General features: G+C 33.9%; 2 protein-coding genes across 8 annotated transcripts in view; one reads left to right on the forward strand and one right to left on the reverse strand.

Moving 5' to 3' along the window:
• LOC126867032 (heparan sulfate 2-O-sulfotransferase pipe) overlaps positions 1 to 18,007 on the forward strand; it is a 128,037-nt gene that overhangs the window by 60,280 nt on the left and 49,750 nt on the right. The window lies entirely within an intron of this gene.
• LOC126867008 (leucine-rich repeat-containing protein 15-like) overlaps positions 1 to 18,007 on the reverse strand; it is a 206,790-nt gene that overhangs the window by 49,508 nt on the left and 139,275 nt on the right. The window contains exon 3 of one of the 3 annotated variants that reach the window (XR_007690135.1): positions 8,653 to 13,487. The exons of the other annotated variants lie outside the window; for them this stretch is intronic. The gene's annotated coding sequence lies outside the window, so the exon portion shown is untranslated. Of the gene's footprint in view, positions 1 to 8,652; positions 13,488 to 18,007 lie in introns of those variants that run through there. 3 annotated transcript variants of the gene reach the window in all.

An 18,007-nucleotide genomic window follows, 5' to 3' on the forward strand; every position in this document is an offset into this window, starting at 1 on the left:
GCACGTTTCCCTTCGCTATTATTTGTTGGCAAACATAATTCTTAACGTGTCTACATGGAACGCACAACGTGACTTCCTCGTAGTCAAGTTCAATATCTGAGAGATAGTTTATGGTGTCCCTTTCATAAAGGAATGCTCGTAAATATTCCTTAACCACGGAAAGTACCGGAACGTTGGTAATTATCGTATTAACGTCTTTTACAGACACTTTCCAACTCTTACTAGACATACTATATTATCTTTATCATGGAAATTATACCGTAACCTCTGAACTATAATTTCAGAAACTAATCAAATCGAAACCTCTGTAATATCGTCTTGAAAAAATTCTAAACAATCTTCCAATGATATCTATGATTGAAAATTAGATAGAAGAATTCAACGTTCTTAAAAATAAGGAAGATTGAAATTGCGATTAATCTTCGAGTATAATTAAAGAGTTTCTTTCACTTGTTGCATTTGATTGTCCAAGAAATATGTAATCATTGGTAAAACTGTGTATACTTTGTTGCATTTTCGATTATAAAAGGGGAAAGTTCTTTCTCTTAATCTTCGTTGTTATCCAAGCAAAGAGATCGATATTTAAAAGTTTATTCGTTACTTTGTTGCAGATTTGCGGTTTTACTTTCTATCGAATTGAGAAATTAATGTTAATAAGTTAGCTTGTTGTTCCCACGGTTTGACACAAATTTCATACTAGTCTTCGCATAAAATTTTGAGGCTCGCGATTCCTTGTGATTCGAATCGAACGTGACAAATTATAATTGATAGGTTGTTGGGTAAATAAGAGTATTCAAAGTAATCAAGAGACGTTGTGCTTCAAAATGTAAATAAATATGTTTTAGAATGTAGATAAATCATACTACAACCCTTAAAATTTGAGTTAATTAGGAAATACTTCAGCATTAGAATAACAGAATTTTTGGATCATAATTATTTTACGTTTTAAGAAAAATAATATTCTTGATGATGGCAGAAAATGTGATACAAATTAAATATCGTCTTGATTGCAATTATTTATTATTATTTCCATCGCAACGAATAAAGAAACGTTTTCTTTATCTAAAAGGGTAGTTCCAGCAATTATTCTCGTTTTTACTTTCCATTCCTTTTTGGAATGAAAGTCGTAGTACTATCTACACGGTATTTTATTACGTTTCTCAAATGTTAAGTGATAATTAGTCATGGTTTATGGTGAAGTAGAATAGCGATATTTTAACGGTAAATACACGTGGAAATTATGCACAATAGAATAACGTAATTATTAAATCTACCATAAGGAGAGCGCTGATTCTATTAATCAATAGTTATTACAAAATTAATTATGAATATTTTACAAATTTGAAAATTTCTTGATGTTATCTTATTAGAAATTAATTTATTTGCGTATTTAATCATTTTTCTAAACTATTACGTTACTAACAAATTGTTGCTATTACATCGAACAAATTTAGCTCGCATCTAGTGAATTCAAGTTGGCACGTTAATTGCAGAAATATTACAATATTTAAATACCATAGTGAAAAGTGAAGTAGAAGCGGTTTAGCTTTTCTGCAGACATTTCTACAAACTTATATACAGTTTATACCGAAAATTAATAAAAAAAAGTTTGCAGTGGAATTACTCTGATTAAAATATTTTCAAATCCAAAACTCCAAACTTTCAATTGAAAATGTAAAATTACACATTTTTTCTATGAATTTTTGAATTTCGCACCGAAAATACCCAATGCGTAACGAGCCGTTTATTCTCTCGATGTAAAAATCCTCTATCAATATCAACGATATTACGAATTCGAAGAAAGACCGGTGTACCTACTCTTATAAAATTTACATTTTTTCAACGTACCATTTATTCCATCAATTACTATCTGATTATCGATTACGACTTTTTATAAATAACAAGAATTAATTTATAAGAAAAGAAAGAAGGAAAAGAAGAATAAGAAATAATAAGAAAGATGATCGTTCAATTGGAGAGAAGAAGATTCGAATGCGCATATTCTTATTATTTAAATTATTATTTCTCAACAAACTCTTTCTTATCTGGGACGTGCTGCGATATTACCAAGCATTAATTTACTAATTATTACCAAGCAGGATAAAAATACGACGATGATCATTTAAGAATCAAAGAAACGGGAAGACAAAGTACCGCTGGGAATCTCATTGTTCCGTTTTTACAGAGCAACCTCTGGTATATCATGCACGCGGTAGACGAGAATCGCAGCTTTGCAATTCCGAAACTGTCCAGGTCAGGAATTTCTTGGGACGAATCAAGATCACCGGATGACGGGCCGTAAGAGCACGATCTGACAAACGACATAACCTCGCGGAAATGATCGTGCGCCGATTACTTTGCAATTCCAAGTGCTTTCTATTGTGCGTTATCGTCGGCCCAGTTCGTAGCTACGCCATGTGGGAAGCTTTCACGGTCACGACCGAGATCGTGCTCGATGTATAGAATGATTCTGAGCCGGCGTGTCGTAAAATTTATGAGCGCGTTCCACGCGTTGAATTTTTCAAATACGTCTGAACAAACGTAGGCACGAAGGTTTTACATTTTTGAAATCGACGCGGTGTTCCGACATCGCGATATTTTTCTAAGAATTGCTAGCGTTTGTTCGCGACTTCGTTCGCGTGGGCTGCTGATGTACACGGAACGATTTTCATGCAGATGAATTTTTACGAATGAGACACCTACATATTTTTTTATACTGACAGTTAGGTTTGTCTGCGTGATAAAAAATATTATTAGATTATTAAAAAGTTCGATTTCGGGAAAAAACAACGCAAATGATAAACGGTGACTGTCGTTGCTTGACTTCTACAAAGCATACGACTCAGATGCCAGGCTGTTCCTCGGCTTCTACAAAACGGATCGAGATGAAACGTAGCGTATTTTCCTTTTCGGACACTAACATATAGAACAGAGAAAACGCTGTCAAAATTGGTTCGATAGTTTTTACGCGATGCGAGTGTAAGCAGAGAGATAAAAATTCCAAAAATTAGTTTTTTGATCTTCATAATTTATGAGCTGTACCTGGATAACTATTCTATTTTTTTTCTTTTTTTTTTATCAATGAGATAGGTATACAAAATATTGGGATAGAAATACTTGTTCCAAATTTGATTCAAATATTATTAAACAGAGATTATTGCTTTTATCTTAATTACTTTATTACCTTATTTAGTTATGCATTTCTTTGAGTACAAATATCTCTCTAAATGTTTAGTAATGCATTGGTTCAGGAATTAATATAGTAAATTAAATTATACCAAACAATAACAATCATAAACTAACGTCTTAATTACGTTAACGTACAGTCATATTGAAATAAGTCTTTCACTTGCAATAAATCTTCCTATGATTGTTTTATATTCATTACGACATATTATATGGTATATTTATATTAGTTCCATATAAAAACGTTATTTTCAATTTCCCTCGAATTTCAAAAGGCGCAAAGGAAACAATTTATGTCGTGCCAAAATAGAATATTTTTGTAGAACGAATAGATTTTTAACTCCCTGGTACATTTTGAAATAAAAATGTGTAATATGTAAGAAATATTAATCGGAATACAGACGCACAAGATATATTTCAGACATATTTAAATGTATTAAAAAGTATACCGACCACTATGGAAATAATTTGCATAAAAATTATACGTTTTGTATTTCCACTGAAATAAAGACGATTTGCATTGTAGAATAAAAAAATCGGAAATTTTATATCTATTAGAATGTTTTTCGAATATATAGTTTACATTGGTATCGCTTATAATGCTAGTTTAAAACCGTGAGACGAAAGTAGATATTTCATTCCTTGATATTTACTGTATCCTATTGTGTCAACGTTTTTATAAAAGTGTTGAGAGTTTCTTCTACAGTTACGGATGCTTCAAATTATCTGCAGATCTAGTTTTTGCTTGTAATACAGCGCTAGTTGATGATTCGAAGAAAAATAAATTGCAGTGAGGAAATAAGCAGGAAGAGTAAATCAATTGGCAATACGTCATACCATCTTTATATATCACGAATGGCAATCTTTTCATAGTAAAAACATTTTTCACATAGTAATGTTTAATTGTAGAGAAAATATAACATCTTTTAAATATGTATAATTGTTCATACCTGTCAGAGCTCAATTTCAGAAAGAACAAAAAGCGGAGAAAATTTTTAATAATTGACTAGGCTTAATTGATGCCTCAAGAGTAGATGGTTTAACAAATAAATTTTATATCTAATTAATTTTTGAGTATAATTGTATAAAAATGTTACACCAAATTGAAAAATATATCTTTGCATAGATATTTCAATACAAATTTTTCGAAACGTTTGATTTCTTCAGTTACGAAATAGCTTCAGCGATATGACTCATGTGTCTGACCATAGTGAAGTTATTCTACTGTGCACAGTAGACTTGCTTCACAGCGTACAAACTCGTAAAACCTTTAATAATAAAATAAAAACCGGTTATCACATACATTTCTTATCATATTTTCTACGATACGTTTCTGTATTATCCTGAAAATTTACGGAATAAACATGAATACGGTTCTCAATAGCAAAAGACAAAGGAGCATGTATGGCTATCTTGATTCAACGCATTCTCGCGAAGTGAAACTCCAACCTCTTGCGGAAGAACGTTAAATGCATATATTCCGAATGGTCCTTTGTTAATTCATGTTCCAATTACCCCTTATACAAAAGAAAATTGAAGGAGGAAAAGCTGTTGAAGAAAAAATGTGTCACGTTTTAATTTACATTTTTAAATACATTTTTCCAGGAAATTAACTTTTTTAAAAGTACGTAATTGGTATAATTGCTTCTGATTCAAAATATGTACTTTAATCGCATTAAATGATAATATTAATTTTATAATATTAATATTCATTTGTATTTTAATTTTAACCGTTCCTCTTCAATAATATTTTACTAAAAATGACGTACGCTATCATTATTTAAATATCTATATTTTATATACCTTTATTTATTATATCTATATATTTTAATTACCATATATTTGGAATAATAATTCGCCTACAAATAGAATTGATTCACTTTCGCCTAAGTAGACCACAATAATTATAAAAATGGCAGCTCGAGCGTGCAAATAAAACGAGTTTCTGCTCGCTTCCAACTCGCTGCTTCCATCGTTTTACGCGCTTTTCGATTCACCATTTTTAATGATTTTAATTATAGGAGACGATAAATAGCAAAAGACGAAGAAATCGCATTAAATTAATCGTGCGATACTCTGTTAATCAGGCGTCTGTGTGCAACGGTGAATATCAAGTTCGTAATTATCGTTAATATAATAGGATCTAATGCAGGGTTATTACAAAGGCCTGTCAGAAAGCTTTAGTTCTCAGCTTAATTATCGCAAAAGAACGCTTCTGTCAAGCGAATCAATCGACGAGCTTCCGTAGAATACCTTTTTTTCGAAAGGATACGTGCGCTAAGATTCGAAAGATTATCACACGGGAATTTCTAATTTAAAAAAAAAAAAATAAAACTTTTCATACATATATATTTCTGTTGCATTTTGATTGAAATCTAATTTGGATAAATACTGTACGTATTTTTCTACGATCTGTTGTACGCGATTTGAACTGGAAACTATAATTTCCAACAAAATCATATTTTACTTTTAGGAGAATTTTCCGTGAATTTGTAAAACGCACTTCTTTTGAAGTAAATGGCAAAATGAGAAATAAAAAAAAAAAGGACGAAGGCGTGTGATATTAATTACCCTAAGCTTCGCTATTTTGCTTAGTGTATTTAGCCAATTAAGCAAAGATACGTCGACTCATTAGCCTAGGATTACTATCTATATTTATTACATCCACGATGCTGTCGCGTGTTTGAATCGCACGCGAAATTTTCGCATTAATGTACGTAATAAGAACTGATGGCATTTCGCTCAGATAGAATTCATTTCCCTTTTAATTAGCACGCAAGCAACCTATTAGCCACCAGCGTAGCTCGGTAAATAAATGTTAACTCGGGGAAACACATTTCCCTCGGGTTATTCTCCCCGACAAACTTTCCCTCCTATAGGGTGGCGTCTGACTGCTCTGCTGTTTGTTTTATGTATCGCAGCAAAAAAGCTCGTTTCATTGCTCATAGAGGCGTGTACCGCCTAGATTAATCTAGAACGATCAACATCTCGTACATTGTACCTTGCTCCTTCGTCCATTAAATCTTTTGATTCATTTAGTGACATTATTTTAGTTCATTTATCGCAACGATTAAATGGTTGTATTTGTTTAACGCGTTTGATCGCTACTTCTGTGATCTGACTTTGTGATAACGTTGTATTAGTCGATTGTATTTTTATCGTCACGCTCGTTGCTAACAAATGGCCTAATTAGCTAGCCATAGCTTTCTGTTCGTATAAATGTACAGAAACAAATATTTATACCTATGTATGCTTATACATTTTTACGCATCTTTTAACATACACAAAAGGACATGTCCGTGTAATTTTGTGTCTTTCATCGTAAATAGGTTTACTAATATCAGTGTATAATATTGAAATTAAAATATCTTCTTCGTCTTTTACAGGAAAGATCGAGATGAATCGATCAATGTAAACGAACCTCGTTCGTTTGTGTAACCTACTAAAAGAATTTCCTTTTATCCAGCATGTCTTTAAGGATTTACCATTCACAGTGGTGAATTAAAGTCAAACATAAAGTTTAAGAACTTACTAGGCTCAGCAGAAAATTCTGTCGCTTTCAACGAGGAAAGAAATGTACTTTCTATAGCAAGGTTTTGCTAATTAATCTTTAATTAATGCTATATCTATCTATATATTATCTATCTGGCAATCCGTTTATTTCATTCGATATGAAACAACGGAAATATTTTACGTATGAAATCGAAAATACATTTTTACGATGATTCGAATAAGCAGCAGTAAATCGCAAAGTTTAACTCGCCTCTCGACAACGTTCATCCGCTTTCGAACTCAACGATCCACCTCATTCAGCGACAGATTTCCAAGTGAAGCTTAAACGTGAATATGCTTGTCTTTTCCTACTAATCAAATATTTTACATCGTTGCCGATTGATTCTGTTAGTTGCTCGCTAGTTGCTCGTTAATTACCTTGCTCATATTCTCAAAAGGAAAATTTCCATCGTTTGCTTATACCCCGACAATTATTCGTCTATTACAGCAACGCCGAGATTTGTGTAGCTATACTCGTTCACCACGTTTCGCGCTTTTCACGATCTTCGCTGGATCGCCAGCGAAATTGCTCCACGTTCAATGTTACCCATGTTTGTTTTACGAGCTGTTGAGAGTTCATGGACGTTTCTCTCGACGCCTCAATGGTTCGTTATATAAAGGTTCCTCCCTGTCGTTAACCGATAGCATTCTAGCGGGAAACGCGAGAACGTGTGTGGATTAATTAGAAGAACAGAACGATTCTTGTCTCGGTTGGCGAAACGAGGAAACATCTGTTGTTGCGTTTTGCTGGAAGATCGTGTCGATGTAGGAAGTTGCCAGGATGATCTGATCAAAACCTAATTCCAAGCTCGTAATTCCAACGGCAGGGCGAAAGCAAGACCTCGTGGTTCGTCCTAGTAAGCTGGAAATAAGACCTCGAATTACTCGGTGCTAATGGTTCTTGGCTAATAGCTTCCTCGGGAGGTGTTTCAGGACGTGAAAAATATGGTTAGTTCTTGTTGCTGACGCTACGTAACGTGGGATCGTTAATAATCGGATTTCTCAGATTGTTCGTTTATTCCATGGAACTTGGATTATCAAGGGGTGAAAGAAAGTTTTGAATCGATGTTTTGACAAATGGAAAGTGGCGAAACGGAGTAATGGATAAAGTTGTAAAATAATGCACGCAGTGGTGAGAAGTATTAAATTAGTATACACATTTATTTTAATAAATAACGAGTTTATAACAGGCTTTTTATTCAAATGTTTAAAAACTGAGCATGTGGTTAAATGTGGTGGAAAATAAAATCAATTGGTACAACAGTTAACGGCGATGATACTTTTTGTATAATTTACCTAACGAGCGATTTATGTTCATTTGTTTTAAATTATATATAAGATCTCGAAGAATACTCTAAGATACTATAAGCTGTTTTGAATAATAGTTTAAAATATCGTAAGACTGGGAAAGAGTATCTTCGATAGGAGAAGGTTAAGAAGACTATAATTAGCCGTAGCACTGGACGACAAGCTTCTTCTTTTGTAAATTACTTCTTTTAATTGTCGGGTGCAATGAATTGTGACAAATCGTTCTCGTTACGGTTGCGAGTGCCATCAACCGAAACGTTTCGAGATGGAACATCATTCGCCGAGGAAATACTTGTTCAATGCGTAATTTCAAGCGGAATATTGAAATTACAGAAATATTTCATTTATGTTACGCGAGGAAAAATATTGTATGCTCCTAACACTATAAAACAATCTTTATTTGTGTCGTTATTATAAATTGTAATATACCATAAATCAATTATTATACTTTTGCAAGATTCCTAAATTCCAAGCATGTAAAGTTAGAAATTACAATTTAAACCCACAGGCCTATGATTATAAAATAAAATTTATAATTTTGAATTTCTATAATTATAAAACTATAAATCACACAAATTCAGGAATTTAGCTAAAACCTAAGTACTTACGAAACAACTCGTTAATTACTATTAACAGAGAATATAACTTCCATTAAGAACTGATCACATAAGAATACAAAGAAACTATAATATTAATCCTTTGCACTCTGAATTTTATTTCAATTTCGTTGCCAGCAGCTGTCAACATTGTTAAGTGTTTTATTTGAAATTTACTTTAACTAAAGAATAAGACAATTTAAATAAATAAAGGAAGAAACAAATTCACTTAAATACCAGTTTTATTCACACTATTGTTGTATTTTCTAATTTTTAACTGTATGATATATCTTGAAACAATTTCCAGGATGCAACCCGCACTTTACACAAAAAAAGGAGCTCCTGAGATAAAAACTGATGTCGAGTCACACTCGACATAGGAGCGCAAAGGGTTAATACCTCGAAACTAAAATATTAATTCGCCTCATTCGTCAAACCGATACTCTGAACTAAAAATCTATTATCGATAACCTGCATCTTCAAACACCTGTTCTCGTACGATTCTCATTCTCAGTCATCGTTCGAGGAAAAGCGTATCGAATCGTAGATCGCATCGAGAAACACCGATAGAGTTTCCATTCTTTGCCAGAGGAGAAATCTGATAATCGCTATTAATGCGCACCAGATCCTATCTGTTCCGATGTACACCGGGAAGCGAATGATACAAAGTTGCCCAGATGCGGTTGTTATTATGGAAATGAGTTTGATTCGTTAATTGAGGAAGAAGCTCGATTCGCGACGTGGCTTCCGAACGATCTAAGCTTCTGACCGGCGATTAGAATTACAGGACGATCGTTGCACGGGAAGATCGGCTATAATGAAACGTTTATCACTTTATTATCGTGTATACCGCAAAAAGTTAATAACGATATGTTTCGTAAGAGCCATTCGAACGTACGAGTCACGGTTTTTTTAACTTGTTACGCTGTGATTAAACCGCTGGAAATTATTTTCTTTACACTTTCATTGTGCCGGTTAATCGCGCGGAAATCTATCAAGCGATAATTTTACGAGAATGCATGTGTACATAGTTCTCTCGTGTAAACGTTCTGCTAACTTTACGTTCGTTTTTATCGTGTACTTCGATTATGATGAGCTTAATTCTCGTTAGCTGCCAGTGTTAGTGTCCATTGATTTTGATTTATCGAGTTATGAAAAACGTGACGAGACGCAGAAATTTGTTACCTTGTTACATTTGAAGGAAGCGTATAACGTAAAATTGGCGATTTAAATCTCGTTCAATTCTGAATTCAAGTTTGACAGGCGATCATGTGACCTGAGTATTTAATAATGAATAATTAAAGTTAGAATATGTGCTAAACTAACGTGTTTTCGATACGAGTAGTTTGATACTATTTCGTGAAAAATGTCCAGCTTGGATAAATTATTATCAAAAATATATGGTGTCTTAAAAAAAACTCAAGTTCGCCTTAATTTCTCGAAAAATATAAAACATGAAAAAATCAAGTTATATTCATCCGACCAGGCCACTGGAACACGATAAATCTTGTTTCAAAAATTTCTAACAAAAGAAATCTTCCTTTTTATTTTAATAACTTTAATTTGAATTTCTTAATTTATCATCTGATAAAATCGAGTGGCGATTCTCATTGATTCACCCTGTATATACAGTCCGGAAAGCAATGAAAATTAATTACTATCAAACGATCCATACTTGGCAGAACAAGTTGCGATCGTAAAGGGTCAAGAACCACCCCGTGCACGTCTCTGCAAAGGGTGAACGTTCGCGTAACGCCGGCAATTGGAAGCAGATCGCCGCCAGCTTCGTCAAAGCGGCTCCTGCCATTAAAGCAACACGATTCTCTCGCGGTACGTGGCAACGACAAAGGTCGACTAAAAGAAACGCAACTCGTGATAGCCCAGAGGGCAGATCGTGGCCAGGAAGATCCAAAGGCGCGTTTCTTCGACACGAAACACCGGCTGACTCGACTGAAAACGAAGTAGTGATGTGTTGCCTGGCGGTCGAGCCCGGTTTCGTTCGTTTCCGGCCATTTGCGTGAACATATCGTGAAACGAGGCCGATCGGCCATTAATTCCGATACGGCTTCCCCGGGAACCACAGAACGGTTCGTATCGTTTTCATCCTTGCGCTTCCGTCCAGGCTACTCGTTCCAATCCCCCTCTCGATTTATGGTGTCCTGCTTGCCACGTTTCTCTGACCTCCAGATGGGATTACTCGAAGAGGAAGTAAGCCGAGCAATGGCGAGAACTTGCCCAGGAAGTGCTGTGTATCTATCGTGGATCGGAAGAAGGAAGAATAAATTTTGTTGGGAAGATTTAATAGATGGATGTGAAACAACGATAGATAACGTGAATTCTGAACGGCGTTTATGAACGTTTCATTGTGATTTTATCTGCTACTAAGAAGTGGTATGGAAAAGGAAAAATTGTATTGGATTTCCATTCGAAAGATCTCGGATATCTTGTAGTTTTTTATAAAACCTCGGTATTTGATAGAGTGGATTATGCAATTTAGATTACATAGAATTTTTTAATAAAACTGTTAATCAAGTTAAGTAATAGTTTACCGTTGAACCGTGGATGTATAATTGAAATTTAAAAATCCAAGAATATGTGGATTCTGTATAATATAAAGAACCGTGCAACATATTCAAAGTAAAGCAAAGTAAAAGGAAATTTGTGTTTAACTTTAATCTTCCTAACGAGTTGCTTAATATCCCCGAATTTATATAAACGTGTATTTGTACAAATATTCACGTTTTATTCGTTGTATTTTTTAACTTTGCAGTGCTTAGATGTTTTCAATTTCAAAGTAAATATAACGTCCTTATATAATTTTCCAGACTTTCGAGTAAATATTCTAAGAGACAGTTCACAATCTCTTTAAATCCTAATCATTGAAAGTATAAAATAACGGACAAACAAGCAAATAAAATGACAAAGACGATGAAAGATGAAAATATTTCCAGTCTTTCTAAATGTCTTATTTAGCACACTACATATTTCTAATAAAGAAATAAACTCGCTCATGTTGATGCACATATTATATCACATTTAAATCACATCATAGACCTAAATATTTTCACGTTGTTAGCACTGTTATTTCATTGCGACTACGATATTTCTTAATGCACACACGTCGTCCTCGTTTCTGCGCTCGGCTCGTAGCTACACGCACAACCTGTTCAATTACTTAAATTCATCGTCCATGAAATATATACGCTCGTTTTTTCTTCTAAACGACGACGATCATCAGCTTCGGATACTGTTACATGGATATTACACGTTACACGCTCGCTGCGAATCGAGTTGACCGCGGTACGACATGCAACGAACAAAGATCGAAATAATCACTGATCGATTTCGATCTTAAGATGTTTCTATCTATTTAGAAGATTCTTTTTAATCTGCCTTATAATTGAAAAATTAAAGAATCTGGAGATGCAGAATTTGTCAAGTAACAAATTAGCTTTATAAGATGTGGGAATTTTAACGTTTTGTCATTACACGTTGACTTTCGAAAATCGATTTAATCATGTTGCAAATGTTTTAATATACTACTGCAGGATTATAGTAATTATTGTAGGAATGTTTATTATAAATTAACAGAAAAGACAGTATGATAAACACAATATTGTAACACTCTCACAAAATTGAATATAATATCGCACTTCACGAATTCGCTTAACACTATTTCTATGTCACAGCAACACGATGAACTTCTCTCGACCACGATTAATTCAACTCTGACAGCATTACCACGCTCACTTTTCCTTTAACAAACCTTGGTAACTCTCACAACACTCCTTGACAACATTAACATATCTTAACAACGTTTATAAACAATCAGCCACGCCTTTCGCTAACGTCACACCATCCCACATTATGAAGAACCGAAGTAGTTTGTCTTGTCAAACATCAGCAAATGTGCGGATACTTTCGAGCGGCAGAGCATCGAGTAATATTACTTGTCCGCTTGGAAGAATTTCCACGTTAAAATCCAATGTAATATGATATAAATACCAAATCTATTAATTCTAGAAATCATATTGATTGAAAACTTCTTATTATTCTCGGTGAACTTAAATCTTAGAGTCTTTTTATGCTCAAATTGTTTCGTCATTTTACTTGCTACTATTTTTATTCCATTTTATTATTAATACCTTTCATTAGTCCCATAAAATATTTTACTATGCCTTTACTTTATACTATACGCTCGTATAAGCTTTGAACTTCTTTTTCAACATCCTACACATATATGTGTTCGACATAATACAGCAAACATATTAGCGCAACAAACACAACAGCAATTTACAAAGTTAATACGCGAGTCAGACATAAATTTATTGAATAATACAACGAGGATAGCTCGGATGCACCTCGTAAAAGCAAGCTCTATGGAATCGTGGCCATTTTCAAGGTGTTGTTCGAACCGTTCTACGAAACTGCTAGAATCTGTCGTTTTTCACAGTACTCGGTGCTCGTAAAAGTCGCTTTACAGTTTTTCCCAGGAGTTTGGTCGGACGAACCCTTCGTACCTTTTATGGCATCGCCATTATCATGGAATCTTGTAAATGTTCGAACAGCTTCCCTGAAGAAGTTCCACCACTGTCGCAACGAGTGTCGCATCGTTGCACGTCGGACACTTTAGTAACAAGTATCGAACACGCGATAATTCACTGTAATTCGAAAGAAATGCACCACTTACCGATACCTCGACCTCGGAACATCGGTTTACCGGTCGGTTCGCTTCATTAATCTTTTCGCGGAAGGATCGTTGGTTGGATTCAACGAGTTCTAACGCAACGAATCTCTTAATTAAGTCATTTTTGCGCCGGACGAGATGCGAGAATTTTTCTTCACCTACAAAAGAAAGAGAAAACTTATTGCTTGAAGATAGTTGTAATTTATTATCTTGTAAAGCGTTGTAAGTTAAGAAGGTGGAAAGTACGTGATTATCAAGGATATGATATAAAACGAAGAGTACATGCCACTTCTTCTGTGCGAGGGTAAAGGCTATTGCCATCATCGTTGTAATAAAGAGTATGATGGGGGAGGATCTATCTTTCCTTGACTTCCATTAACTATTCAACTTCACACGTACGGTGAGGCACGGTGAAGCCAGGAGGTTCTTCACAATCGAAACCATGTAATCTTGTATTTAAATACACCTCATTGATTTCTTCTATTTGTCAAATTACGTGAAGTGCGTTCGTTACAAATGACAAGAGTTTCATATAACATTGCAACCTTAGGATATTAGCCTTAGGATATTAAGATGGAAAATTAATCAAAAGATTTGCTATTCTAAAGCTGTTTGATATTATTTTCTTCTAATTCTAAATCTCATATATTCAAAGACTTACAGTTATTATTACCGACAAACGTGTTCAAACTTTCCATTAAACATGAAATTCATTTATTAAGACATCGATTACTAAAAGTCTAATGCCATTTTGAAACCGTAAACGGTTATCTATTTCTTTCTCGATTCTAGGTCTCACGTATTGAAACATTTACATTTATATTAGTAGCAACAAACGTATTCAAACTTTCCAATAAATTTAAGATTCCATTACCAAGGCATTAAATAAATGTCAAATACCATTCTAAAGTCATTAAAAATCGCTCTTCTTTTGATTCCAAATCTCGTATATTCGAGAATTTACGATTATTACTACAAACAAACACGCTCAAACATTGCAATAAATTTAAGACCAGCTCGTCCAAGTATTACTCCGAAAAACTAATACCATTATAAAGCTATTGAAAACTATTTATTTTCTCTTTTAATTCTAAACTTCGCGTATTCGAACATTTGCAATTACTGTTACAAACAAACGCGTTCAAACTTTCCAATAAACTCAAGATCCACTCATCCAGCTATTAGATGCTCTGAAAGTCTAATAACATTACGAAGCTATTGAAAGCCATCTGTTTGCTCTTTCGATTCTAAACCTCGGATGTTCAAACATTTGCAAACATTGTTAGAAGCCAACTCTTGCAAACTTTCCAACTTTCCAACTTCAGACCCATCCACTAATACGTTAATCATCTAAATTTTTCTATATCTTCAACAACGTCAAACTCCATCGAGATCCTCGGTTCATCGTCAACCGTATCAGCTCTATCTTCGTCTCTCGACAAAATCAACTTCATTTCCCCGTTCCCAGGACTCCTCCTTTTTTCCTTATTCTATAATTCCTCGTCGTGAACGACGGATTAACGCAACGTCATGTTGGAAGAATTCGTTAGGGACTCTCGGACTATAGCGTTCGATACAATTAGCCTTCGAGCCGCTAACGAGCCGCGTTGAACGATGGATCTAACGTGAAACAAGGAAACGAAATGAAACGAAACGAAACATGCAGACTTATTACTCGTGTCTGTACTCTCGTCACATGTAAATTATAGTGATTAAGGTCCGCGCGGTTAACGAGCCTCGGAGGGAATTCACGATCGGCTGCCTAATATCGACCATATCCATTTACGTACGCAGCGAGTCCTTGTTCCGTTGATTGCAGGATCGCGCGTAAATTCTGATAATTGCGATGTGCAACATTTCCCGACTTGAGACGTGGACAGTTCCGCTCGCTTCTTTGTTGGTTTTGTATTGCAGAACGAGATATAAATGCGCTGTTAAGCGTAACTGGAGTACCGGTCGTAAGTATGCGGACAAATTAATCGATTTGTCATGGCAATATTAAAATTTAATAATAAAAGTATGCGGGTTAGTGCTAAATTAATAGTTGAGCTTCATAGAAGCTAAAATGGTTAGCTGTATTTTTGACTAATTTCTTAATTTCATTGTATAGGTACATTATTGAACACTGACTTCTCGAAAAAGAAATGATACGTATAAATTCATTCGTGGCAAGGATAATTGATAGTAAATTTTTAAGTGAATCGGAAAATAGAAATATTCTGTTTAATAGATTTAAATAAAATACGACGGATATTTGTAACGTCATTACATTCCTGCACTTTTCAATTTATATAACACTTTCTACATTTTCATGGAATCAATATACGTGTTATAAATTTAAATTAATTTATTTTATTATCTATTATACGTACTACAGCATGTTATTGAAATATTTAGTACTTGTACCAAAGTCGGAAATCTTTCCATCAGTTTAGAAGAACTTTCTTAATCTGACTTGTAATCGCTGGAACTTACTTGAGCGGTGAAAATCGAATCATAAGTTTTAATACAAATTTTGTAGATTTACGACGACGTAGCTTCGAAGATTTCAGAATTCTTTGGTGAAATATATGGTTTCCCTTCTTGCGTTATATATTTTTTTAAAGATTTAACAGAGAGCGAGCAGAAAAGTAGCTAAAAAATCCATTTGGTCAATTAACAAGGAACAAAGATATTGTAGCGGGTTGAAGATGTAAATCGCCTGTGTTTAAGAAATATCGTATGTTTGCAATACGCTTAACGATTATACAATTTCTTTTCATTGACTTACTCGTACAACGTTAAAGACTGCGTTCTGCTTTTTAAATTTCGAAACGAGTCATTAAATAGTAGGTACGTATTGGACTTGCTACGTACAGAGATACATTTTAAATAATTTTTTATTCTGTCGAACAAACGAGGTCGCCAACAATTACTCAAGTGGCGAACAGTCGACAACGCTTCATTATGCGTACCAACGTTACGTTTCATTTTTCTTGCACTTATAATGCTTTTTGAAATAAATGAAACATCACATCGTAGTATCATGATTGCCGCGGATGAACGCGAGTTTGTGCGTATAATTAATACAACCAGGACGTGTATGAGAGTAAAACGTCAGAAGTGGCAAGAAAAATTATTCGAAAAAATTGTCACAGCCTGAAATGGAATCGCGATTAAACGAACGGCGTGTTACACAAGTAAAAAGGTGACGTCTACAGAAACACTGTGGAACTGGATGTCCGTGATTCACTGGATTAATCTACTGCGGTTGAAGAAGGTTGAAAGAACCTTCTATATAGAGTTCGAAAGGTTTCTCTTCCTTTTTGTGCTCTTTTTAAGTACTCGACAAAGAGTGCTTTGTCATTCTGTCCCACATCTTCATTTTCCTCGTCCTTTCTTTCAATTCTCATTTAAAAAATAGATAGATAAATAAATAAATATATATTACACTTGCTTAAAAGAAAAATGTTTATGAAAAAACAAGAGGTGATTAAATATTAATTATCAAATGAGAAAATTATGGCAAATACGATGGTTGAGTAAAACATGCAATTGACTGGAAAGAAGTTAGCGTATTTACTTTATTATTTTTAACAAATGTAATATCGTGAAATTAATACTATTAGTATTAAAAATGATTCGTTGTAAATAGTAACAGCAAATGTTAAAGGAGTAGTTTACAAAGGATTCTTAATATCAAAAGGAGAAAATGAATATCTGGTTTGTAATTACAGAGTTCAAAAAATTATAAGGAATTTCTCACGTGTCACGAAACAAATATGAAGCGGTCATGATTACGGGAAATTTGTACAAAATTTTAAGTCAAAGATTAATCGATCATATTAATCTACAATGATAAAATTTAATTGCTTCATAATTGCCAGACTAACCAACAAACATTTACGGGATTTCAAACATCAAGCAAACTGAAGAAAATTCCAAGTATATCGTTAATACTCGTGATATTTGTTGGGTTCTATTTCTTTAGGCCTTTCTTTTAATTCATAAAAATATGAATCCATGCAAAATATTTTTGCATACACTACAAGTTATCGTATATTGCACAGTATTGTATAGTACAATACATAACGAAAGCTGTTACAATACGAACATCGAAGAAAATAGCGTTACATTTCGAAGCAGACGACGAGAAATCGAGGAGAAAATTTATTACGCAATACGAAGTTGAAATGCGAACAGGAAATTACTAAATTAGTGCTTAGCGTTAATTACGGACATGTGGCTCCAAGGAAATCAAGCAATTGTCATAACAGAGTTCTGTAGCAACGTCTAAGCGAACAATCGATGTTTCGATTGAAGAGAATCTTCTCTTGCAGGGTTGAACGCAAAATATTGTAAAAAGAAAGATAAGATATTTTTACTGCGAAACATTTTACGAAATAATTCGCTGAATTCGCTTAATTGATTAAATATAATGGAAATATTTGAAATTTTTGCACAGTGAAAGAACTTTTTTCTCTAATGTTTTGGAACTATGCAGACAAAAATTAAGACGTCAGAAACAGTTACTTGGTAATACGAGAAATTAAGTGATATTTATTTACAATGTAATAGTGCGACTAACGAAAAAAATATAATATACTTAACACAGCAAACAGAAATATTAAGAAAAATATATAACAACAATACGGCATATCTTATATCTGTTATATGCTTTTAATAATATTTATTTATA

This window comes from Bombus huntii, chromosome 1, assembly GCF_024542735.1.
Source record: "Bombus huntii isolate Logan2020A chromosome 1, iyBomHunt1.1, whole genome shotgun sequence".
Classification (NCBI taxonomy): Eukaryota; Metazoa; Arthropoda; class Insecta; order Hymenoptera; family Apidae; genus Bombus; species Bombus huntii.